Genomic DNA, 26,869 nt, shown 5'->3' with positions numbered 1-26,869 from the left:
CACTCTGTCGCCCAGGCTGGAGTGCAGTGGCGTGATCTCGGCTCACTGCAACCTCCGCTTCCCGGGTTCAAGCAAAGAATTCATTTTTTTTATCTGCACTTAATTCCCTTTCAAAACATTAGAGAAAGGTTTGAGAGAAACATGATTCTCATTTTAAAAATGAAAAAAAATTTAAAAACTTAATCTAAGTGACACATATTATTACATAAATAGCAGAGTACCAATAAACTGAAAAGAGATTTGAAAACATTGATTCCCCCCTAAAAATGTATATGAGAAGAGAAAAATACTACTTCCCTAACATGATCAAGGAGAAAAACAAACAGTAGGCTCACAGGCATATTTTGAGAATCATTTAGGTAGTAAAACTGGAAAATCATGATTGGCAAACCCCACATACCAAATTTAAGAGTTTCTAGTCAAGATAAACCCAAATTCTGAAGATATTTCACAACAGATTGGTTTTTATCTGCTGAATGTAAACTCCTTGAAAACCAGTCCCTACAGCGGCTGCCAGAAGGCTGTTTTTTGAACTTTCAAAGCGATGTTCTTTGTGAATATCGTTCTTTCAGCTTTTGGAAAAATATCTAAACAATCTAGGTTTTCCATCCAGGGGCAAGGATGCCACGTTGTAATACAACTTATTCTGGTTCCTAGTACAACATATTCAACTTAAAATATATTTCCAAGGAAAAACACAGAGCTATGATTGCTAGAATCTCTTCACTCAAACGGGCAAATTCAATATTCGTCTCACATACAATTTTGGGATTTATGTTTTCAAATCTCTGGAACAATGTGGAACAATCTGGTCCAAATTCAAAGGAAAGTAACACTATACCTACAGCATTAAATACTTTTGCACAAATCATTACAGCATTAAGTAAACTCTAGAAAATTACTATATATTTTTAAAAAAGAAAATTACTGATTATATTAATAGGACATATACATTGTACAAAAACAAAGTATGACAATCTAACAATATGTTAAAAACTACCTACAAATTTACAAATACATATTCTCTACAAAATGAAGGCCTCTATCCACCCCTACACCTGCCATTCTAATCCCACATCCAAGTAACAAACAGTGGATCTGATAAAAATTAACTAATATACTGCTATTAATATAGTGGTCTGGGCTGGGCACAGTTGCTCACGTCTATAAATCCCAGCACTTTGGGAGGCTGAGGCAAGCGGATCGCCTGAGGTCAGGAGTTCAAGACCAGCCTGGCCAACATGATGAAACTCCATCTCTACTAAAAATACAAAAATTAGCCAGGTGTGGTGGTGGGTACCTGTCATCCCAGCTACTCAGGAGGCTGGGGCAGAAGAATCGCTTGAACCCAGGAGGCAGAGGTTGCAAAGAGCCAAGCTTGTGTCACTGCACTCCAGCCTAGGCAACAGAGCGAGACTGTGTCTCAAAAAAAAAAAAAAATATATATATATATATATACACACACACACACATAGAGACAGACAGAGAGAGAGAGAGAGAAAGAGAGTGTGTGTGTGTGTGTGGTGGCGGTGGGGGGGTCGGTCTGAGATACAGAACTACTCTGAAAGACAACTAAGTTTGGAAATCATTTTATATGTAAATTCCCTGTCTATTTTCAGGGGTAGAAAGGGAAGAGCCATACTTTGATGGAACACTATTCAGCAAAACAATATAAAATCAACCAAATTTTTTTAAGTACTACAAATGAGTCCTCACAATGAATTTAGCATCAGTGAAAGTAATAAAATACTTAGTTCTTAATATGTACAAAGCTCTATGCCAAATGTTTTACATATATTATCTCATTTAAGGCTCACAATCACTATGTGGTAGTTACTATTACTATTCCCTTTTTAGAGATGAAAAGGAAGGCTAACGTCCAATAAAAGGCGGAGTCAGGTCTGTCTGGCTCCTCTTAACCACTATGCTTTGCTGCCTCCCAAAGATCATCTTTATGCTGGGCATGGTGGCTCATGCCTGTAATCACAGCACTTTGGGAGGCTGAGGCAGGTGGATCACAAGGCCAGGTGTTCGAGACCAGCCTGGCCAATATGGTGAAACCCTGTCTCCACTTAAAAAAAAAATACAAAAATTAGCCGGGTGTGGTGGTGCACACCTGTAGTCCTAGCTACTCGGGAGGCTGAGGCAGAAGAATCGCTTGAACCTGGCAGGCAAAGGTTGCGTGAGCCCAGATTGCGCCACTGCACTCCATCCAGCCTGGATGACAGAGCGAGACTCCATCTCAAAAAAAAAAAACATCATCTTTAGTCTCAATCTTATTATTTCTCTCTGCTACATTTGGCCTATTTGCTATGTTTGAAACTCTTTGGTTTCTATGATACATTCTACTGGTTCTCCCACCACCTCTCTAACCATTTCATCATTTCCTTTATGGATTCATCATTCTTTTTTTTTTTTTTTTTTTTTTTTTTTGAGACGGAGTCTCGCTCTGTCGCCCAGGCTGGAGTGCAGTGGCCGGATCTCAGCTCACTGCAAGCTCCGCCTCCCGGGTTCACGCCATTCTCCTGCCTCGGCCTCCCGAGTAGTAGCTGGGACTACAGGCGCCCGCCACCTCACCCGGCTAGTTTTTTGTACTTTTTAGTAGAGACGGGGTTTCACCGTGTTAGCCAGGATGGTCTCGATCTCCTGACCTTGTGATCCGCCCGCCTCGGCCTCCCAAAGTGCTGGGATTACAGGCTTGAGCCACCGCGCCCGGCCGGATTCATCATTCTTAATCTATTCCTTCATTCATTCAACAAATATTTTCTGAGAGCCTCGAAATATGTTTTGAGAATTGTGACACACACTCTAGATACAGTCATGAGTAATACAAATATGGTCTTTGGTATCATGAACTTTAAGTGCTTTTTTTCTTTCCTTTAAAATTTTTTATTTATATTATATATATATTTTTTTGTTTGTTTGTTTTTTGAGAATTCCCAGCTGCTTGAGCCCAGAAGGTCAAGGCTATAGTAAGCCATGGTGGTGCCATTGCACTCCAGGCTGGAAACAGGCCGAGATCCAATCTCAAAAAAAAAAAAAAAAAGAATTTGGAATTCAAAAAGAAGGTATTAAAGGGCTCTGAGTAGGACAGTAACAAGATACAAGCTTCCATTTTGAGAAACATCTCTGTTTGCTGTGGAAGGAAGATTATTACAAAGACAGCAAAAGTTGGTTCTGGAACACCAGTCATAACATTAGCATACTAGATTAGGATGGTTAACACTGGAAACAGAGAAAAACAGATGGATTTAAGAGAAATGTGAGAGGTTTGTCAATACAATGTGAGAGATGAGAGTGGAAAAAACTGAAGACTTGAGCAAATGGTAAATGGTATGGTGGTACCATTTGGAGACTCATTCAACAAATATTTACTGAATTATATATCAAGAACTGGAGATACAATAGTACAAAATACAGGAAAAAACCCTTGCTTTGTGGGGCCAATATTCTAGAAGTATGCCAGGATGAGACAGAAAGGGAAGCTCAAAGGGTTCAGTAACAAGTACATTAAATGCTAGGTACCTGTGAAACATTTAAGTGGAAAGTCAAAGAGAGAGCTGAAAATACATGTATATGCTATATACAGAGGGAGGCAGTGTAACAACATACAAATGAAAAAGTTAATGGAATTTTATAAGATTTTTAGCTTGGAAGAACAATGAAGAACAATTCTTTTTCTTTTTTAGATAAGTAAACTTATTTAAAATTGCTATGTTATAAACAATGCAGGCAGATTGTTAGCTTAAAAGAGGTAAAATCTGGCCAGGTGCAGTGGCTCACACCTGTAACCCCAGCACTTTGGGAGGCCAAGGTAGGCGGATCACCTAAGATCAGGAGCAAGACCACCCTAGCCAACATGGTGAAACTCTGTCTCTACTAAAAATACAAAAATTAGCGGGACGTGGTGGCACACGCCCGTAATCCCAACTACTCGGGAGGCTGAGGCAGGAGAATCGCTTGAACCTGGTAGGCGGAGGTTGTGGTAAGCCAAGATCATACCATTGCACTCCAGCCTGGGCAACAACAGTAAAACCCCATCTCAAAAAAAAACAAAAAAAAAACAAAAAAAAACAAGTAAAATCTAACTTGTCTTATGTGAGGAAATTTTTTTTTTTTTAAGACTGCGTTTTGCTCTGTTGCCAAGGCTGCAATGCAGTGGCATCTTTTTACCTCACTGTGGTCTCGAACTCTGGAGCTCAAATGATTCTCCCACCTCAGCCTCCTGCGCAGCTAACAGGGGCAAGTCACCATGCCTGCTCATCTGCAAGGAATTTTTGTTTTCCTTTGTGATCTTTATTAAACATGGCTAGAGACTTTTCATTTCTAAACATTACAACATTATTTCTTTTTTTTTTTTTTTTTTTTTTTTTTTTGAGACGGAGTCTCGCTCTGTCGCCCAGGCTGGAGTGCAGTGGCCGGATCTCAGCTCACTGCAAGCTCCGCCTCCGGGTTTACGCCATTCTCTCGCCTCAGCCTCCCGAGTAGCTGGGACTACAGGCACCCGCCACCTCGCCCGGCTAGTTTTTGTATTTTTAGTAGAGACGGGGTTTCACCGTGTTAGCCAGGATGGTCTCGATCTCCTGACCTCGTGATCCGCCCGTCTCGGCCTCCAAAGTGCTGGGATTACAGGCTTGAGCCACCGCGCCCGGCCTTTTTTTTTTTTTTTTGAGGCGGAGTCTCGCTCTGTCGCCCGGACTGGAGTGCAGTGGCCGGATCTCAGCTCACTGCAAGCTCCGCCTCCCAGGTTTACGCCATTCTCCTGCCTCAGCCTCCCGAGTAGCTGGGACTACAGGCACCCGCCACCTCGCCCGGCTAGTTTTTGTATTTTTAGTAGAGACGGGGTTTCACTGTGTTAGCCAGGATGGTCTCGATCTCCTGACCTCGTGATCCGCCCGTCTCGGCCTCCCAAAGTGCTGGGATTACAGGCTTGAGCCACCGCGCCCGGCCTACAACATTATTTCTTAAGATTAAAAACCAGTTATAGGATGGGTGTGGTGGTTCATGCCTGTAATCCCAACACTTTGGGAGGCCAAGGCAAGAGGACTGCTTGAACCCAGGAACTTAAGGCCACAGTGAGCTAAGAAAATATCACTGCATTTCAGCCTTGGCAACAGGGCAAGACTCCATCTCTCTAAAAAAAAAAAAAAAGGTCTAAATTAACGACACAAGATTTTATTTAAATATTTACAGCACTTTAGGCCAGGCATGGTGGCTCACACCTGTAATCCCAGCACTTGGGAGGCTGTGGCAGGCAGATCACCTGAGGCTGGCTTGTGAGTTCAAGACCAGCCTGACCAACATGGAGAAACGCTGTCTCTACTAAAAACACAAAATCAGCCAGGCGTGGTGGTGCATGCCTGTAATCCCAGCTACTCAGGATGCTGAGGCAGGAGAATCACTTGAACCTGGGAGGCGGAGGTTGCAGTGAGCCGAGATCGTGCCATTGCACTCCAGCCTGGGCAACGAGAACGAAACTCTGTCTCAAAAAAAAAAAAGTATAGCACCATTTAAATTTGTGCTGGGTTTCATGCTCTTTAAAATTTCCACAGATAACCATATTTCTTAGGATATATCAAACTAGCTAAGTAATCACATACCCAGGAAACGGAGGTTCTAGTCAAGCCAAAAAGTAAGTGTGAAGGTCTTGAAGTGGAAGTATTTTTGTTGTGTTTCAGAAACAGAATGGAGACCGTTACCCAACCCTGCTTCCTGGAACTGAATGAGTACGCAGACTGAAAGGGCATGCAGGACTTATACAGAGGGCCTTGCAGACTTATAAAGACTTTAGCTTTTACTATGAGAAAGGAAGCCATCAAAATGGTTTTAAGAAATGACAAGATCTGACTCAGGCCTTGAAAAGATCATCAGCTACTGAACTGAGATGACAAATTTTTGGCCTAATAACTTATCATCCTTGACTCCTTCCTTTATCTCAAACCCTACACACGCAGTCTGTCAGCAAAATCTGTCAGCTTTACCTTCAAAACATACGCAGTCATCATTTCTCACTACTCAATAGCTCCTATATATGAATATGCTATGTCTGTCAAAAGTAGAACCCATGCTTTTAATACTTCTACATAATGAGGGAGGCTAATCCAGGAGGACTGCTCAAGCCCAGAAGTTCAAGGTTGCAGTTAGCTATGATTATGCCACTGCACTCCAGCCTGGGTGACAGGGACAGAACCAGTCTCTAAAAAAAGTTAAAAGAAAAAAGAAAGACATTCAACACAAAAAGGCAATTATTTACCAAATGTTATCAAACAAACCCAAAGAAGTCAAAACTCCCTAAAATATGCCTGCAGTGCATTTGCTGCCTAGAGTTTAAAGCTGATAGACTTTAAGATTAAGAGGTAATTTCGAGGGATTAAATATTACAATGATTATATCTGAAAACCAAAAGCTTGGGCATTATTCACTCACTGAAATGAATTTAAAGAAACAAACAAACAAGAAGAGTATTTGGATATCTCGGGAGTGTTTTTCAAACTCCACTAACATTTATCTACCTTAGTCCTACTAGGTGCCATATGCTATGCTTAAGTGGTTTCACTTATTGTCTCATTTGTTTCATTCTGACAATAATCTTACTAGATTTAACTAATCACATTTTATAGATCAGCAAACAGGCTTCAAAACATGATTTAACTCTAAGACTGTAAAATTAGTAAATAGAAGAACTTGGATTGAATGCAATCTTCTCACTCCAAATCTACTACAGGATATCCATCTGCAAGAAAAGAACTCAGACCCTTACCTAACATCATACACAAAAATTAACTCAAGCGGATCACAGATTTAAATTCGAAAACGAACTATAAAATTCCTAAAAAAAATGTAGGAGGAAATCTTTGTGACCTTGGGTTACGCAAAATTTCTTAGATATGACAGCATGATTTATTTTTTTTTTTTAAAACCTGGTAAACTGAACTTCATCAAAACTATAAACTTTTGTCCTTCAAAAAGGCAGTACTGGCCGGGCGTGGTGGCTCAAGCCTGTAATCCCAGCACTTTGGGAGGCCGAGACGGGCGGATCACGAGGTCAGGAGATCGAGACCATCCTGGCGAACACTGTGAAACCCCGTCTCTACTAAAAAAAAATACAAAAAATTAGCCGGGCGAGATGGCGGGCGCCTGTAGTCCCAGCTACTCGGGAGGCTGAGGCGAGAGAATGGCGTAAACCAGGAGGCGGAGCTTGCAATGAGCTGAGATCCGGCCACTGCACTCCAGCCTGGGCGACAGAGCGAGACTCCGTCTCAAAAAAAAAAAAAAAAAAAAAAAAGGCAGTACTAAGAAAATGAACGCAAGACACAAACTACTACAAGTTACTATGATAGTATACATTCCTGCCACCTCTCTGGAAGCCACTCCTGAGTCTTATTTGCTGATCTGATTCGGCTTACCAGACTTCTAGATGCTGGAATTCCTCAGGTTCAGTCAGTCTTTTCCTTCTCTAAAATCTTTCTGTATTCTGTAAATATTTTACATTTTTTTTTTTTTTTTTTTTTTTTTGAGGCGGAGTCTCGCTCTGTCGCCCAGGCTGGAGTGCAGTGGCCGGATCTCAGCTCACTGCAAGCTCCGCCTCCCGGGTTTATGCCATTCTCCTGCCTCAGCCTCCCGAGTAGCTGGGACTACAGGCGCCCGCCACCTCGCCCGGCTAGTTTTTGTATTTTTAGTAGAGACGGGGTTTCACTGTATTAGCCAGGAGGGTCTCGATCTCCTGACCTCATGATCCGCCCGTCTCGGCCTCCCAAAGTGCTGGGATTACAGGCTGATATTTTACATTTTTATTTATTTTTTATTTTTATTTTTTGAGATGGAATCTCACTCTGTCACCCAGGCTGAAGTGCAGTGGCACTCATCCTGACTATTCTCACTCCCTTATTCTCAACCTTCAATCTAACACCAAAACTTCTGAATGTCATTGTATATATGATTATATATAGTTCCTCTCCAATTCTCCCACTGACTTGTCCAAATAAAACCAACAATTCTCACCCAGAGTATAGCAGCAGCCCTCTGACTTCTTTGTATATCTATCTTGCTCTCCTCCAGCCCAAGCTACATCCAGAAAGGTGTTTTATTTTACATATATATATTGCTGTTGTTTGAGAAAAAGTCTTGCTCTGTCACCCAGGCTGGAGAGCAGTGGCACAATCGTAGTTCACCGCAGTCCCAACCTCCTGGGCCCAAGCAGCCTTAGCCTCCTGAGTAGCTGGGACTACAGGCAAATACCAACCATGCCCAGCCAATTTTTTATTTTTGTAGAGACAGCGCCTTGCCATGTTGCCCAGGCTGGTCTCGAACTCCTGGGCTCAAACGATCTTCCTGCCTCGGCCTCCTGACTGCAGGGGTGAGCCACTAGAGATTGTTTTTCTCAAAGGCCCAGTGGCTCACACCTGTAATCCCAGCACATTGAGGCCAAGGCAGGAAGATCGCTTGGGCCCAGGATTTTGAGAACAGACTGGGAAACACAGCAAGACCTCAGTCCCTCAGGGAGACATTTCCTATTCCCCTAGACTTGGGAGGTTGAGGCGGGAGGATCACTTGTGCCTGGCAGATCACCCTGCTAAATGCATATCCATACTCTAAGTCTCTTAATGCACATTATACTAATAAGTTATTTAATATCCATATCTTCCACTAGACCATGCACTCCATCAGAATAAAAATTGTTGGCTGTATTCACTGCTACATCCTTAGCAAAGCACCTAGAGGCTGCAGCAGGAGAACTGCTTGAACCTCAGAGGCGGAGGCTGCAGTGAGCCAAGATCGCACCACTGCCCGCCAGCCTGCACGACAGAGTGAGACTCTGTGTCAAAAGATAAATAAAAGATTTCAGTATGACAAGGAGATGATTTATTTGATATCTGTTGCTGTATATTGACATAATTGGATATCCATTGGCAGAAAACAAAGTTCCACCTATTCTTTACATCATAAACAAAAATAAGGTTGGCATGGTGGCTCACGCCTATAATCCCAGCACTTTGGGAGGCTGAAGAGTAGGAGGGTGACCTGAGGCTAGGAGTTCAAGACAAGCCTGGGCAACACAGTGAGACCCTATCTCTACAAAAAAATCTAAAAATTAGATGAGCCTGGTGGTATGCACCTGTAGTCCCAGTTACTTGGCAAGGGCTGAGGTATGAGAATCAATTGAGCCTGGGAGGTTGAGGCTGAGGCGCCACTGCACTCCAGCCTAGGCGACAGAACAAGACCTTATCTCAAAAAAACAAAACACAACAAAACAAATAAGCAATTTCCTCATGGATTTATTTTTTATTTTTATTTTTTTGAGACAGGGTCTCGATGTCACCCAGGCTGGAGTGCAGTTGTTTGAACATGGCTTACTGTACCCTCAAGCTCCTGAGCTCAAGCAAGGGGTTTCTCACTATGTTAACCAGGCTTGTCTCAAACTCCTGGCCTCAAGCAATCCTCCCACCTCGGCCTCCCAAAGTGCTGGGATTACAGGTGTGAGCCACTATGACTAGCCCTACTCATGGCTTTAAACACTACATACAAAAGTAAAAGTAGGCCGGGCGCGGTGGCTCAAGCCTGTAATCCCAGCACTTTGGGAGGCCGAGACGGGCGGATCACGAGGTCGGGAGTTCGAGACCATCCTGGCTAACACGGTGAAACCCTGTCTCTACTAAAAAATACAAAAAAAAAAAAACCTAGCCAGGCGAGGTGGCAGGCGCCTGTAGTCCCAGCTACTTGGGAGGCTGAGGCAGGAGAATGGTGTAAACCCGGAAGGCGGAGCTTTCAGTGAGCTGAGATCCGGCCACTGCACTCCAGCCCGGGCGACAGAGCGAGACTCCGTTTAAAAAAAAAAAAAAAAAAAAAAAAGTAAAAGTATCTGAATGTTCATGACTATTTCTATAACCTATGGTGGAGAAACGCTTCTTTTTTTTTTTTTGAGACATAGTCTCGCTCTGTCATCCAGGCTGGAGTGCAGTGGTGCGATCTTGGCTCACAGCAAGCTCTGTCTCCTGGGTTCACGCCATTCTCCTGCCTCAGCCGCCCAACTAGCTGGAACTACAGGCACCCACCACCATACCCAGCCAATTTTTTGTATTTTCAGTAGAGACAGGGTTTCACCATGTTAGCCAGGATAGTCTCGATCTCCTGACCTCGTGATCCGCCCACCTCAGCCTCCCAAAGTGCTGGAATTACAGGCATGAGCCACAGCGCCCGGCCAAGAAACCCTTCTTAGTCAAATCAGGAAACTAAAAACCATAAAGGAAAATAGTGACAAGTATGATTATGTTAAAATAGTATATATCTGTAAACTAAGACACTGTAAACAAAATAAAAAGACAATTAAGACTGGAGAAAATAAAACATGAAAAAGGATTAATATATCTTAATGTAAAATTATCTTAAGATATACAAAAGATATGCATAGGCAATTACAGGAGAGATAAAAATAACAGAAATATAAAAAGATATACCACCTCACTAGTCATCAGGGAGGTGTGAATAAAAACAAGTTATTGGCCGGGCGCAGTGGCTCACACCTGTAATCCCAGCACTTTGGGAGGCTGAGGCAGGCAGATCACATCAGGTCGGGAGTTCGAGACCAGCCTGACCAAGATGGAGAAACCCTGTTTCGGCCGGGCGCGGTGGCTCAAGCCTGTAATCCCAGCACTTTGGGAGGCCGAGACGGGCGGATCACGAGGTCAGGAGATCGAGACCATCCCGGCTAACACGGTGAAACCCCGTCTCTACTAAAAATACAAAAACTAGCCGGGCGAGGTGGTCGGCGCCTGTAGTCCCAGCTACTCGGGAGGCTGAGGCAGGAGAATGGCGTAAACCCGGGAGGCGGAGCTTGCAGTGAGCTGAGATCCGGCCACTGCACTCCAGTCCGGGCGACAGAGCGAGACTCTGCCTCAAAAAAAAAAAAAAAAAAAAAAAAAAGAAACCCTGTTTCTACTAAAAATACAAAATTAGCCAGGCATGGTGGTGCATGCCTGTAATCCCAGTTACTCAGGAGGCTGAGGCAGGAGAATTGCTTGAACCCAGGAGGCAGAGGCTGCAGTGAGCCGAGATCGCACCATTGCACTCCAGCCTAGGCAACAAGAACAAAACTCCATCTCACACACACACAAAAAAGCTATTTTTTACTTATCAATTTGGCTGAAATTCAAAATAGCAAGTAATACTGATAAGGTATGGTAAATGGGCACTAGTGGCCACCATCATTTTAGAAAGTAATATTTATACTATCCATTACAAACCTTTACATTTTACCTACTCTGACTCCAAAAGTAATCCTACTTTTGAGACTCTCACAGAAAAATAAAAGTACCAATAAAAAGATTTACTATAGCCGGGTGCGGTGGCTCACACCTGTAATCCCAGCTCTTTGGGAGGCCGAGGCGGGCAGATCACGAGGTCAGGAGATCGAGACCATCCTGGCTAACACGGTGAAATCCCGTTACTAAATATACAAAAAATTAGCCGGGCGAGGTGGCAGGCGCCCGTAGTCCCAGCTACTCGGAAGGCTGAGGCAAGAGAATGGCGTGAACCCAGGAGGCGGAGCTTGCAGTGAGCCAAGATCACGCCATGGCACTCCAGCCTGGGCAACACAGCGAGACTCCATCTCAAAAAAAAAAAAAGATTTATTATAGTTTTTCTTCATACTGACCAAAAAATATTTTACACACACACACACACACAATACATGTCTGCTATTTCTAAGTTAAAAGCAAGCATGATCTCATATTTGGAAAGAGTAGCAAAAAAACCTATATACAGAAAAAATTATGAATGATTACATACCAAATTGATAGTGCTCATCTTTTAAGGGAGAAAGGTTTGGAAAGAAAAAAACTATATATATACATATATATTCCTATTACAGAATTTGCATTAGTTTTACAATAAAACAAAAATCCATTAAAAACTTATTTTTTAAAAAAGATCTGAGGCCAGGTGCAGTAGCTCACACCTGTAACCCCAGCACTTGGGGAGGCCGAGGCAGGTGGATCACTTAAGGTCAGGAGTTCGAGATCACCCTGGCCAACATCGTAAAACCCCATCTCCATTAAAAATATAAAAATTAGGCTGGATGCAGTGGCTCATGACTGTAATCCCAGCATTTTGGGAGGCCAAGGCAGGCAGATCACTGGATGTCAGGAGTTCGAGACCAGCCTGGCCAATGTGGTGAAATCCCATCTCTACTAAAAATACAAAAAACTAGCCAGGCGTGGTGGCATGTGCCTGTAATTCCAGCTATTCAGGAGCTGAGGCAGGAGAATCGCTTGAGCCTGGGAGACGGAGGCTGCAGTGAGCTGAGATGGCACCACTGCACTGCAGCTTGGGCGATAAAACGAGATTCCATGACAAAAAAAAAAAAAAAAAATCAGCCAAGTGTGGTGGGGCGCATCTGTGGTCCCAGATACTTGGTAGGCTGAGGCAGAAGAATCACTTGAACCCAGTAGGCAGAGGTTGCAGTGAGCCAGTATCACACCACTGCACTGCAGCCTGGGCAACAAAGCAAGACTCTGTTTCAAACAAACAAAAAAAGAAATTATTGCATTACCATAATTGTAAAGGGGAAAGGGAGGTGAACAGGTGACAGGGAGTAAAGATTTGCTTACATCATCATCTAACCACTAGCATTCCTTATATGAGTTTATTTCCATTTTTAAGAGCACTCTGGGCTGGGCACGGTGGCTCATGCCTGTAATCCCAGCACTTTGGGAGGCTGAGGCAGGGGGATCACGACATCAAGAGATCTAAACCAAACTGGCCAACATGGTGAAACCCGTCTCTACTAAAAATACAAAAATTAGCTGGGCATGGTGGCACACACCTGTAGTCCCAGCTACTCGGGAGACTGAGGCAGGAGAATCACTTGAACTCGGGAGGCAGAGGTTGCAGTGAGCCTCTGCAAAAAAACAAACAAACAAACAAAAACAAACAAACAAAAAACCCTCTGGTAAAGAACAGGTAAACAATCCAACTGTCATTCCATAATTTTCATAATTAAGACACTTATGTAACAAAGAATACTGGCCTACAATCCAAAGTGCCAGTGAACCCCTTACGTTCACATTTCATGTGCATATATACACTTTCCGGGAAAGACTACAAAGGTTTCATCACATTCTTTTTTTTTTTTTTTTTTTTGAGACAGAGTCTCGCTCTGTCACCAGGCTAGAGTGTAGTGGCGTGGTATCGGCTCATTGCAACCTCTGCCTCCCGAGTTGAAGCAATTCTCCTGCCTCAGCCTCCCAAGTAGCTGGGACTACAGGCATGTGCTACCATGCCCAGCTAATTTTTGTATTTTTAGGAGAGACAGGGTTTTACCATGTTGGCCAGGATGGTATAGATCTCTTGACCTCATGATCCGCCCGCCTCGGCCTCCCAAAGTGCTGGGATTATGTTTCATCATATTCTTAATGAGGCCCATGACTACTTACCACCACTACCATTAAAAAAAAAAAAAAAGTTAAAATCCTCTGAAGACACATGCACATGTGTTTCTGTTTACTGCAGCACTATTTACAATAGCGAAGACATGGAACCAACCCCACACACCCATCAATGATAGACTGGATAAAGAAAATATGGCACATATACACCATAGTATGTAGCCATAAAAAGGAATGAGATCGGCTGGGTGCGGTACACTTTGGGAGGCTGAGATGGGCGGATCACCTGAGGTCAGGAGTTCGAGACCAGCCTGGCCAACATGTAGAAACCCTATCTCTACTAAAAACACAAAATTAGCCAGGCGTGGTAGCACATGACCGTAATCCCAGCTACTGGGGAAGCTGAGGCAGGAGAATCGCTTGAACCCGAGAAGCAGAGGTTGCGCTGAGCTGAGATCATGACGTTGCACCCCAGCCTGGGCAACAAGAGCAAAACTCAGTCTCACAAAAAAAAAAAAAAAAAAAAAAAGGCCAGGCGCAGTGGCTCATGCCTGTAATCCCAGCGCTTTGGGAGGCTGAGGCGGGTGGATCACGAGGTCAGGAGATCGAGACCATCCTGGCTAACACGGTGAAACCCAGCCTCTACTAAAAATACAAAACAATTAGCCAGGCGTGGTGGCAGGTGCCTGTAGTCCCAGCCAGTCGGGAGGCTGAGGCAGGAGAATGGCAAACCTGGAAGGTGGAGCTTGCAGTGAGCCGAGATCGCACCACTGCACTCCAGACTGGGTGACAGAGCGAGATTCGGTCTCAAAACAAACAAACAAAAAAGGAATGAGATCATGTCCTTTGCAGGGACATGGATGAAGCTGGCAGCAAACTAACACAGGACCAGAAAACCAAACACCGCATGTTCTCACTCATAAGTGGGAGTTGAACAATGAGAACACATGAACACAGGGAAGGGAATAACATACCGGGGCCAGTCAGGGGTTTGAGGGGCAAGCGGAGGGAGAACATTAGGACAAGTAACTAAAGCATGTGGAGCTTAAAACCCAGATGATGAGCCAGGTGCAGTGGCTCACCCAGCACTCTGGAGGCCAAGGTGGGTGGATCACATGAGGTCAGGAGTTCAATACCAGACTGACCAACACGGTGAAACCCTGTCTCTACTAAAAATACAAAAATTAGGCCGGGCGCGGTGGCTCAAGCCTGTAATCCCAGCACTTTGGGAGGCCAAGACGGGCGGATCACGAGGTCAGGAGATCGAGACCATCCTGGCTAACAAGGTGAAACTCCGTCTCTACTAAAAAATACAAAAAAACTAGCCAGGCGAGGTGGCGGGCGCCTGTAGTCCCAGATACTCGGGAGGCTGAGGCAGGAGAATGGCATAAACCCGGGAGGCGGAGCTTGCAGTGAGCTGAGATCTGGCCACTGCACTCCAGCCCGGGCAACAGAGCAAGACTTCCATCTCAAAAAAAAAAAAAAAAATTAGCTGGGCGTATTGGTGCATGCCTGTACTCCTAGCTTACTCAGGAGGCTGAGGCAGGAGAATCGCTTGAACCTGGGAGGTGGGGGTTGCAGTGAGCTGAGATCACGCCACTGCACTCCAGCATGGACAACAGAACAAGACCCTGACTCAAAAAAAAAGCCAAAAGCCAAACACCAAAACCTAGGCTGAAATGAAGTGGGAAAATACAAAATCAGAATTCACATGTGAGAAAAGTAAGATAAAGAGTACGCTAAAAATTGAAAATGGAAAAAATATGTATACAATTAAGGATATCGCTTATATAGGCTACAAAAGTGTATTTTACATATTCTTACCTATGGGGGAGGTAATTTACTTTGCTATATTCTTTTTTGGAAATGAAGAAGAGAAATAACTAAAATAATAAGATATGCTTTATTTGCTTGCTGCATGGCACCCATTGTGCTAAGCATATTATACATACTATCTCGTAGAATCCTCCAACTCTATGCTATAAATATTATCATTACTATATCACCATATTTTACAGTCAAGGAGACCAAAGACTATAAGTATTTTGCTCAAGATTACAGTCAGTAAGTCAGCAAAACTCAGATCTGAGCCTAATCAATCTGATTTCAGAGTCCATGATCTTAATCACTATTTGGGATTTTCAACAAATTGAGAGGAAATACACCAATACAAAGGCTGATTCATTCATTATTAAGACAACTAATTATACATGTTTAGATCTGGCCAGATACTTATTATAATCAAGGCCTGATTAACTAGAATGCTGAGTGGGTTACATTCTAGTAAAAATTTTCTGAGAAACTAAAATATAACCAAATATTTTATTGACGTTAATCTTTTGTCTAAGAAAAGTATGTTGAGGCCAGGCGCGGTGGCTCAAGCCTGTAATCCCAGCACTTTGGGAGGCCGAGATGGGTGGATCAGGAGGTCAGGAGATCGAGACCATCCTGGTCTACACGGTGAAACCCCGTCTCTACTAAAAAATACAAAAAACTAGCCGGATGAGATGGCGGGCACCTGTAGTCCCAGCTACTCGGGAGGCTGAGGCAGGAGAATGGCGTAAACCCGGGAGGCGGAGCTTGCAGTGAGCCGAGATCGCGCCACTGCACTCCAGCCTGGGTGACAGAGCGAGACTCCGTCTCAAAAAAAAAAGAAAAGTATGTTGAACATATTTCCATCTTCATTTGATGGAAGATCTCTAATTACAAAGGCCAACTGTATATAGCACTGAAGACACAGGAAATCATAAGAGAACGGGTTGAAAATTTACCAATCCAAATTACAGTGCACTCATCCTGCTGTGTCATGTTTTCATATGTTTGTAGATGATCTCCCTCCCTCTACCTAGAATGCCCTCTCTAAGTCTGAATGTCTCACACTTATCCTTTTTTTTTTTTTCTACAATGTTTGTACTCACCATGATAACCACACTGTGACATGGTTCACATTTCAGTATGCAACATATGCAATGGCATGGACTTTCAAATGTCCACAGAGAATGCCTACAATTAGAATTTCAAAGTTTAAAACAATGTGCATTTCATTCTCTTCAATAGCAAGTTGATTTTATCCCAATTTCAGCTACTGTTCAACATCACTAGGGCCATTTGATTTCTCTGTGATGACTGGATCCCACTGGAAAATCTAGGGACTAAGGCCAGGCACGATGGCTCATGCCTGTAATCCCAGCACTTTGGGAGGCCAAGGCGAGCAGGTCACGAGGTAAGGAGTTCGAGACCACCCTGGCCAACACAGTGAAATCCCGACTCTACTAAAAATACAAAAATTAGCCAGGCGTGGTGGCGCGCACCTGTAGAAGAGAGACTGAGGCAGAAGAGGGAATCACTTGAACCCAGGAGGCGGAGGTTGCACTGAGCCAAGATCGTACCACTGTACTTCAGCCTGGGCAACATAGCGAGACTCCATCTCAAAAAAAAAGGGAAAAAAAATAAATATCTAGGAACTAAAAACTAGAAAACATTTTTTAGCATCTTGTTGCTATGACTAAAAAACTGTTAAGAAATCCTTTATTTCTCTCTTGTACATTTGAAAAAAGCTGATAAGCTATTCTGAATAACATAGGAACTGTTCTAAATGTTCAACGCAAACATCGAAAGCAATAATGTGAACTATTTACCTCATTTCTTCTTAACTGGCAAAGGGAATTCCCTATTGATAAGTAATATGAATTAGAAGTAGATGGTGTGTGTAGTTTAGTTCTAACTATGATCAGATACTTTAAAAGTTAATATAAACCTAACTATGAAGAAGTAATTCCTCACTTAACAATGAAAAGAATGTAAACACAAGTATTTATGGATGAAATTATATAATAACTGGAAGATTTGCTTTAAAATAAGCAAGAGGGGAAGCAGGGACAGGGGCTAGCAGATGTGGAAACAGTGTGGTAACTGTGTTGATAACTGTTGAAGCTGGATGTTGAGTACATGAAGGCTCATTATACTATTCTCTTTATTTCTATATATGTTTGCAATTTGCCACATTAAAGAAATAAAAAGCTGACTGGCCACAAAATGTGGCTCACACTTCTCAGCACTTTCGGAGGCCAAGGTGGGAGGACCACGTGAGCCCCAGAGTTCAAGACCATCCCAGGCAATATAGTAAGACTCCGCCTGTACATAAAATTTAAAAATTAACCAGATGTGGTGGCACACACCTGTGGTCCCAAACACTGGAGTGGCTAAAGCAGGAGGATCATCCAAGCCTGGGAATTCAAGTATAGTCTGGGCAACACAGCCAGACCCCAGCTCTAAAAAATTAGAAATATATATATATATATTTTTTTTTTTTTTTTTTTTAAGACAGAGTCTCACTCTGTCGCCCAGGCTGGAGTACAGTGGCGTGATCTCAGCTCACTGCAACCTCTGCTTCCCAGGTTCAACTGATTCTTCTGCCTCAGCCTCCCGAGCAGCTGGGACTACAGGCACAAGTCACCCATGCCTAATTTTTTATATTTTTAGTAGAGACGCGGTTTCACCATGTTAGCCAGGATGGTCTCGAACTCCTGACCTCATGATCCGCCCACCTCAGCCTTCCAAAGTGCTGGGATTACAGGTGTGAGCCATGCGCCCGGCCAAAAATATTTTTAAATGAACAAAATTGCCCAGGTGTGGTGGCTCATGACTATAATTCCAGCAATTTGGGAGTTTGAAGAGGGAGGACTGCTGAAGTTCGAGAGCAGTGGGGGCAACACAGTGAGACTCCATCTCTACAAAAAAATTTAAAATTAGCCGGGTGTAGTGGCATGTGCCTATAATCCCAGTTACTTGGGACAATGGAAGGACTGCCTGAGCCCAAGAGGTAGAGCACACAGTAAGTTATGTTCGTACCACGGGGACTCTAGCTCAGGTGACACAGTAAGACCCTGTTTCAAAAGAAAATTTTTTTTAATTAGACGGAAAAAAGTATACAACCTTGGCATCAACTTGTGTATGTCTGAGGGCAAATGACTAAAGACTATGAAAAGCAAATATAATACAATGAAAATTTCATAGATTTTCAAACATGAAAACTTAGATATTAGTGAAGAAAATACAACTCTGAAATAGCAATAAGATTATTGGTTAAATTTCTGTCATCATTAGAAGTCTTTTTTTTTTTTGAGACAGAGTCGCTCTGTCACACAGGCTGGAGTGCAGTGGAACAATCTTCGCTCACTGCAAGCTCTGCCTCCCAGGTTCACATCATTCTCCTGCCTCAGCCTCCTGAGAAGCTGGGACTACAGGCACCCACCACCACGCCCGGCAAATTTTTTTTTTTTTTTTGTATTTTTAGTAGAGACAAGGTTTGTGTTAGCCAGGATGGTCTCAATCTCCTGACCTCGTGATCCACCCACCTCAGCCTCCCAAAGTGCTGGGATTATAGGTGTAAGCCACCATGCTCGGCCTAGAAGTCATTATTTTAAAATTAATTTTGATAAATATCACATTCTGCCAATTACAGGCCTGATGAGGCAGTCACTAAAAAAGTGATTTCTAAAACATGAAAGACTGTTATCAACTATGATGACAAGTAATAAGAAAATCTAGCCTCTTCTTATGAAAAAATATAAATGAAAAAACACTACTAAAACTAATTTTAAGGAAAATGATAACAGAAACTAGCAGCAACAAAACAAAAATGAACTAGTTGCATTTCCACCTCTTGTGGCACCCAGGTTTAAAATACTACATGCTGCTGAAAAGTCTGGCCTGGCCGGGCGCGGTGGCTCAAGCCTGTAATCCCAGCACTTTGGGAGGCCGAGACGGGCGGATCACGAGGTCAGGAGATCGAGACCATCCTGGCTAACAAGGTGAAACCCCGTCTCTACTAAAAAAATACAAAAAACTAGCCGGGCGCGGTGGCGGGCGCCTGTAGTCCCAGCTACTCCGGAGGCTGAGGCAGGAGAATGGCGTGAACCCGGGAGGCGGAGCTTGCAGTGAGCTGAGATCCGGCCACTGCACTCCAGCCTGGGCGACAGAGCAAGACTCCGTCTCAAAAAAAAAAAAAAAAAAAAAAAAAGAAAAGTCTGGCCTAAGCAAATCTCACAAGATTATAGTGATGCTGTATACCACCTTTAAAAGACTCAGATCAATACACATAACTTAAATAGCAATACAAAGTTATTTTAAATGGAGACCACCACCACCACAATCTCACACACGGTAAGACTTCCCCACTGTGTGCTTCCACATTATCTTGGCCAGAAATGAAGGTGGCCAATTCAATATTAATAAAGCATGGAATAAGGCTTAAGTGGAATTGCTAATACTGTAAAGATATAGTACCTAGCAAGTTGTTAAGAAGTGATGTGCCAGGCACGGTGGTTCACACCTGTAATCCCAAGCACTTTGGGAGGCCGAGGTGGGTGGATCACCAGAGGTCAGGAGTTTGAGACCAGGCTGACCAACATGGCAAAACCCCGTCTCTACTAAAAATACAAAAAAAAAATAGCTGGGCGTGGTGGCACACGCCTGTAATCCCAGCTATTGGAGAGGCTGAGGCAGGAGAATCACTTGAACCCAGGAGGCGGAGGTTACAGGGAGCTGAGATCACACAGTTGCACTCTAGCCTGAGAGACAAGAGTGAAACTCCGTCTCAAAAAATAAAAATAAAAAAAGTGATGTGCTGTATTCTATTTCAGAATACAACTCAAGAGTAGAACATGAAAATCCTTTTCCTTTTTTTAAAGAGACAGTGTTTCGCACTATTGCCCAGGCTGGAGTGCAGTAGCACCACCATGGCTCACAGCAGCTTCCAACTCCTGGGTCAAGTAATTCCGCCATCTCAGCCTTCAGAATACCTAGGACTACAGGCGTTCATGCTAATTTTTTAACTTTCTGTAGAAATGGGGTCTTCCTGTGTTGCTCAGGCTGGTATCAAATGCCTGGGCACAAGTGATCCTCCTGGCTCAGCCTCCCAAAGCACTGGGATTATAGGGATGAGCCACTATGCCAGGCCCCAGGCCCCCTTTTTCTTTTTTTTTTTTTGAGACAGAGTCACTCTGTCGACTCACTGCAACCTCCACCTCAGGGATTCAAGAGATCCTCCTGCCTCAGCATCCCAACTAGCTGGGACTACCGGCACATGCCATCACACCTGGCTAATTTTTGTACTTTTAGTAGAGACAGGGTTTTGCCATGTTGGTCAGGCTGGTCTCGAACTCCTGACCTCAGGTGATCCATCCTCTTCAGCATCCCAAAGTATTTACAGGTGACAGCCACCATGCCCAGAGACATAAAAACCTTTTTACATAAACGCACTAAATAGAAATACATCCGAAAACAAGGTAAGGAATATAAATGATGTTTGCCTTCTTTTCAAACCAATAGTTCCTTTATACAAAAACACCAGATGAGGCCAGGCGCGGTGGCTCACCCCTTTAATCCCTGCACTTTTGGAGGCCGAGGCGGGCGAATCACCTGAGGTCAGGAGTTCCAGACCAGCCTGATCAACATGGAGAAACCCCATTTCTACTTAAAATACAAAATAAGCAGGCCGTGGTGGCACATGCCTGTAATCCCAGCTACTCGGGAGGCTGAGGCAAGAGAGTCACTTGAACCCAGGAGGCAGAGGTTGCAGCGAGCTGAGAGAGCACCATTGCACTCCAGCCTGTCAACAAGAGCAAAACTCTGTCTCAAAAAAAAAAAAAAAAACAGATGATACAAAATATATTTTTTTAAAGTACAAAGTTGTATACAGAGTGTAAACACTTAATGCTTATTCAAAAAGTAAGTAGTGGCAAAAATTCTTTGCAATTGGGTAACAAAATTTCAACTTCTAGGAATGTTTCCCTCTTCTATGTCGTTTTGAGAGCCGCCACCATCAAACACTTCACAGACTTAACTGAATTAGCATCTCTTCAAGCACAGAAACCACATATTATTCATTTCTGTGTCTCCTGTATAGGGCTAACTCAGTGTTTGTTATAACTAAGCTAAACTCCAAGACAGGAGCTTCAAATCACCTCAGGCCCAATCCAAAACTGAAAAAAGACAAACCCACTCCTCAGAGTTTAGGAACAAAAATATACTGACAGAGAACAAAGCCATAGATACTTTGTGCTACATTAGCTTCCCTTATCACCAAATTCAGAGTCGATTACTAACACTGCAGAAATACATTTGCGACAATAAAAATAATACATAAAAAACATGGATCCTAAAGTTCTACTGTCAACATGTTCAAATACTATCATAGACTCCTTCACCTTAAACTCATACTAACATCCACACACCCAAACAAAGAAAATGAAAGGTTTTCAAATGAGACCTAAATATAAATTGGCTCTATTTCATTACACTTTAAGTTCCTAAAATCATATGTATAAATCATGTGATTGTGCTTATGCTCATCTTCTAACTTGAGGGCCCAGTGTCTTTCATCAGATTCTCAGAAGGATAAATGACCCCCCCCCCAAAACTTTTAAGAACCACTAATCTAGCCTATCAAGAAACATCCCATTTTCCAGAAGAATACAGTTAATTTGGCTTAGTTCATGCATTCTTCCCTCATATTCACAGAGGGGATTCTTACTATATGAAATCAATCTTTCAAAGGATTCCTTCAGCCCAGCCAAGTTCCAACATCCACAGGAACATATATTAACAATCACCAGAACCCAAAAACAGTTCTCTCATTTTAATTCCACACTGCTTCACTCAACTTAATATCTACCACTGTCAAAACAACTCCCCTCAGGTTGTACCCAGGCTATTTACAGAGACACCTTGATTATCCTCACCCCAAGGCATGGATGATTTATTGAACAGGCAGTCAACAAATATTTGTTGAATGAATGAAAAAGGATCCTTCCTCCCACAGATTTCAAGTTAAGCTGTTAGCCACCCATGCAGCTGCTCTGGTAGAGGTTAAGCTGTGAAAGCCTTCTCTCCCTCACACATACAACCTCAAGTGTCAGAAATGCTCTGCTTCCCCCATAAACAAAATAATATAGCCATAGATATGCATTTCATACAGGTCAGACTGGGCAAGGACATCTACCTTCCACATACATATCTGACACCATCGGTCTCCTCCAAATACAATCCAACCAGTCATATGTGCTCCTATCTTTCCAACATACTCAGATTTGCCGACAAAGACTTCCTGAGGCACCATGGTATGCTGAATATACTGCTGCAGTAGTAGTGAAAATATGGGAGTTACAGTCTCAACTTTGTCACCAATTTAACATGCCGCCTTGGAGAAGTTCTCTCCTTATGCCTAAATTAACTATTTTGTAAAATGGAAGAAAGCATCCTACCATTTTCACAGAGATTTAGTATCACAAAGAAAACGAAAGTGCGTTCTTATTGTATTTGTAAACTATTACTATAAACCCGCGACAACAAATAAGGCCACCCATTCTTTACAGCTTTGTAGCAATGATTCTGTTAAAGATATTTTGGGCCTTCACATTTACACAACTCACTCTAACCAAAGGCACAAACTATTCTTAAGACCACAACTGGCTATGCCAAGTTTCTCCCCTCCATGACCTCACAGACACATGCTGTATAGAACACTACCATTGCCACTCTTTTCCAACAAGTAACTAGGAGCTCCCAATCCCTAAAATACACACACATACCAACCTGCAAGGAACCTCCCAACATTTATTCAAGAAATAAGCTAACTTATAAGGGGAACTCCATTACACTTACACAAATAAAGGCAAACTCTTCCGGAAACACTTTCCATCCTCGCATACACACACCAACACAGCCGCTACACATCAACAGACCATCTGTCTTCTAGACCAAAAACACCTCTTTCCATGGAAAAACTAATCAGTGACATTTATTAAACTTACAACACTGAGATCATCCTGCCGTTCCTACGTACCATTCAACGCGGCAGGGACACCACAGACCTTGTCACACAGGTAAACTCCCCTCTCAGGATCGTGTCCTCGACCACTCTTATCCCTTAATTAAACACACACAAACTGGACTATGGGGGAGGCTCCGATCATGCCTACAAACACAAACTAACCTGTCAGGGGCACACACGACTCCGCCTCCACTCGCTTACTTTCCAGCCCCCTCCGGGAGTCCGCCTGTCAGGGACACCCCTTCACCCCGCCTGGAGGGACTTCCCGGTAGGCTCAGGATCCCCCTCCCCGCTCTCCCCTCCCCCATCTTCACCACTGCTCTCCCGGAGGTACAGGTCCGGGAGATGACAGTGGCTCCCAGGAAGCCCAGGATTCGATCGCTGAGAGAGTGCTTAGGCCCGAAGGCCTGCCCAAATCGTTCTACTCACCATGTCGGAGGCCGAGGCCGAGAGCGACGAGAGTGCAGGGAAGTGGGGAAGAGGGGGTGGCCGCCAGGCTCCTCCGCTTCCCTGGGTCCACGGCGGATCCCTCCCGCTTGTCAGGAGGCGGCCAGCGGGTAAGCTGACTGGCGGAAATGCGAGAGAGGAGAAGGGAAAGGTGGAGGCTAAAGGGGGCAAACTGAGGGGAAGCGGGTCCCGCAACCGAGACTGGGATCGTCTCCCCTCCGCAAAGCGAACCCAAAATGGCGGCGGGAGCGGCGGCGGCGGCGGCAGCAGAGTGGCGGCGGTGGCGGCGGCTGCTCCTCCAGAGGGAGGGAGCGAAGGGCGCCTAGCGCCCCCCCAACCTCCCACTCCTCCCTCCTCGCGTTCTTCCCCACCGTCCCCCGCTCCGCCCGACTCTGGCCGCGTAGCGCGCACGCCCGCCCGCAAGCGTACGAGTGTCTACGGGCTAGTCGCTGGCTGCTCCCATCAACCACCACCTTCGGCCGCCCAGCGCGCCAGCCAGCCCGTACGCGCTCACCCACCGGAACCTCCTCGCCCAGTCCCCCACTCCCCCTCAGGCCCTGTCAAGCCGGCTCCGGCGCAGGCCCTCACGCGTACCTTCAGCGGCGCGAGCCCAAGCCTCCTCCTCCTCCTCCTCCACCTCCTCTTCTCTCCTCCCCCCTTCCCCGCCCCCACGGCCACCAACCGCCGCCACGGCCGCCGCCGCCGCCGCCGCCGCCGCCACTGCCGCCGCCAGCCCCCCCAACCCTCCACCCCTCGCGCGTGCGCCTCCCACAATCCCCCCCGCGGGACTGTTCCATTCCTGTCGGCTGCAAGGGCAGGAGAGGAAGGGACGGGCAGAGCGGGTCGGGGCTTGCCGTTTGACTGGAATTGCCAGAGTGGCGGCCCGAGTCCCACGACAACCTACCTCCCTAGGCTCGTTGCCGCGGCGCTGCGGCTCGCCTCCCCCTGCTCCTCCTCCTGCTCGAGACCGCGGCGAGCGGATCGAGGGCTGCCTAGCGCCCCTCTGCCGGCGGGTGGTTGGAGGCCGCGGCGGCTGCGCGTTGAGTCGTTTCCTGCCGGATGACCTGACTACTTCGCAGTCGCAGGACGAGTGCTTTGGAGCCGGTCCCAGGCAGTGTGTGCCGGTCGCCTAGCCAGGATAACTGGTCCTCCACTCACGGTGAGGGAATGGACCGACACGGGGGTTGTACCGCTGAGGAAAAGGAGCGGGACTCCGGACCTCCAGGAGGTAGGGAGTGAGGCCAGTAGGACCGGCGCGCCTCCAGGGGGATTCCTTCCAGGCGCTGAGTTGCCAACCTGAGACCCGAGGAAGATCGGCATGATGGTCTGCTTTTTATTGTTATTAACCCGCCTCGGATTTCTCGAAGTTCACACCACTGTCCATATGCGATGATGTTTGTTTGCCCTTGACGCACTTAACTCATGGATGGTACTTCTTCAGCCTCGTTAGGCAGGCTGGTGATAGAGGAAGAAGAAACCATGGGTTTCTCATTCAGTTCTGGATTCAGTCTCCGTTTTCTTCCTTCAGCAAGTTATTTTTCTTAGTTCCTTATCAAAACGTGTACATAAAAATTAGGCAACTCCAAACATGCCTCCAGGGTTGATGTGTGAAATAATAAGATAATATATTAAAATGGAATTAGGTCCTAGGCATAGGGCAAGTGCAGAATATTGCCGTGTTGTCATTTACAGTTGTTGATATCGATAAGGTTTGTGGATGTAATTGGTAGTATTCTGTCCCTCCAAGTCGTTAATAAAACAAAGCAAACATAGGTCTGTTCGGTTTCTGTAGCTACTGAATATTTGTTTCTCAAAACACTTGACTGATATTTGATAATTGAATGCAGCAGAAATACGGACGATTAAAGTCCACAAATAATGCCAAAGTTTACTTGATCTAGTAGTTTTTACCTTTACCTAAAGGGTAAAGCAGAATAAATTACCGGAAGGATCTACTTGGATTTCCCTTTCTTTCACATTTGTGGACTCCTGGGGATACAGGAAATAATTCAAAAATGACTGTTCAAAAGCCAATGCAAGGCCAGGCGCGTGACTAACGCTTGTAATCCCAGCGCTTTGGGAGGCCAGGGTGGGCGGATGACCTGAGGTCAGGAATTCGAGACCAGCCTGGCCAACATGGCGAAATCCCGTCTCTACTAAAAATATAAAAATTAGCCAGGCATGGTGGCAGGCGCCTGTAATCCTAGCTACTCAGGAGGCTGAGGCAGGAGAATCGCTTGAACCCGGGAAGCGGAGGTTGCAGTGAGCCGATATCGAGCCATTGCACTCCAGCCTAAGCAACAAGAGTGAAACTCCCTCTGAGGAAAAAAAAAAAAGCCCTTGCAACCTCCAAAATTCAAGTAGACAGTCCCAAATTTCCCCTTTAGGATATGTGGATTAAGTGTTGTTTACTTGTTTTGTTTATTTAAGGTAAAGAGGAAAGCAGTCTTAATTACCTCATTGTATGTGTTCCTAACGAAGTCCCACACTTTCATGGAGCCCACTTGTTTACCAATCTTTTGTTAGTTGCATACGTGCAAGTGTATTACGCTACCAACAACTTTTTTTGTTTGAGAGCAGGGACTATGTCAACTACTTAATTTACATAAAGCATCACAGGCTAGTGCAAAGCAAGTCACAGAAATATTAAAATGAGGCTGGGCATGGTGGCTCACACCTGTAATCCCAGCACTTTGGGAGGCCAAGGTGGGTGGATCACGAGGTCACAAGTTCAAGACCAGCCTGGCCAACATAGTGAAACCCTGTCTACTAAAATTACAAAAAATTAGCCGAGTGTGGTGGCGGGCACCTGTAATCCCAGCTACTTGGGAGGCTGAGGCAGGAGAATCGCTTGAACCCGGGAGGCGGAGGTTGCAGTGAGTGGAGATTGCACCACTGCATTCCAGCCTGGACAACAATGGGAGACTGTCTTAAAAAGAAAAAAAAAAAAAATCCAAAAAAAATTAGGTGGGCGTGGTGGAGCACCTGTAGTCCCAGCTACTTGGTAGGCTGAGGCAGTAGAGTTGCTTGAACCTAGGAGGGAGAGGTTGCAGTGAGTCGAGATCATGCCTTTGCAGTCCAGCCTGGGCGACAAGAGCGAAACTCCGTCTCAAAAAAAAAAAAAAAAAAAAAAGAAAGAAAGAAAAGAAATACTGAAATGAGGCCGGGCGCGGTGGCTCAAGCCTGTAATCCCAGCACTTTGGGA

The 26,869-nt window shown here is 44.7% G+C and overlaps 1 protein-coding gene and 1 pseudogene across 2 annotated transcripts in view; one reads left to right on the top strand and one right to left on the bottom strand.

The window, feature by feature from the left end:
- The window catches only part of ASH1L (ASH1 like histone lysine methyltransferase), a 233,924-nt gene extending 210,141 nt beyond the window's left edge, over positions 1–23,783 (bottom strand). Inside the window, 1 exon segment of the mRNA XM_033196131.1 lies at positions 23,647–23,783. The gene's annotated coding sequence lies outside the window, so the exon portion shown is untranslated.
- LOC117074561 lies at positions 23,779–25,827 on the top strand (annotated as a pseudogene). The gene has a single exon (XR_004433617.1). The product of XR_004433617.1 is annotated as a histone-lysine N-methyltransferase 2B-like (transcript).
- The last annotated feature ends 1,042 nt before the right edge of the window (positions 25,828–26,869 follow it).

This window comes from Trachypithecus francoisi, unplaced genomic scaffold (genome assembly GCF_009764315.1).
Source record: "Trachypithecus francoisi isolate TF-2019V2 unplaced genomic scaffold, Tfra_2.0 Lachesis_group5, whole genome shotgun sequence".
Lineage (NCBI taxonomy): Eukaryota > Metazoa > Chordata > Mammalia > Primates > Cercopithecidae > Trachypithecus > Trachypithecus francoisi.
The sequence above is the reverse complement of the archived record's forward strand: the minus strand, read 5'-3'. Positions and strand labels throughout refer to the sequence as shown.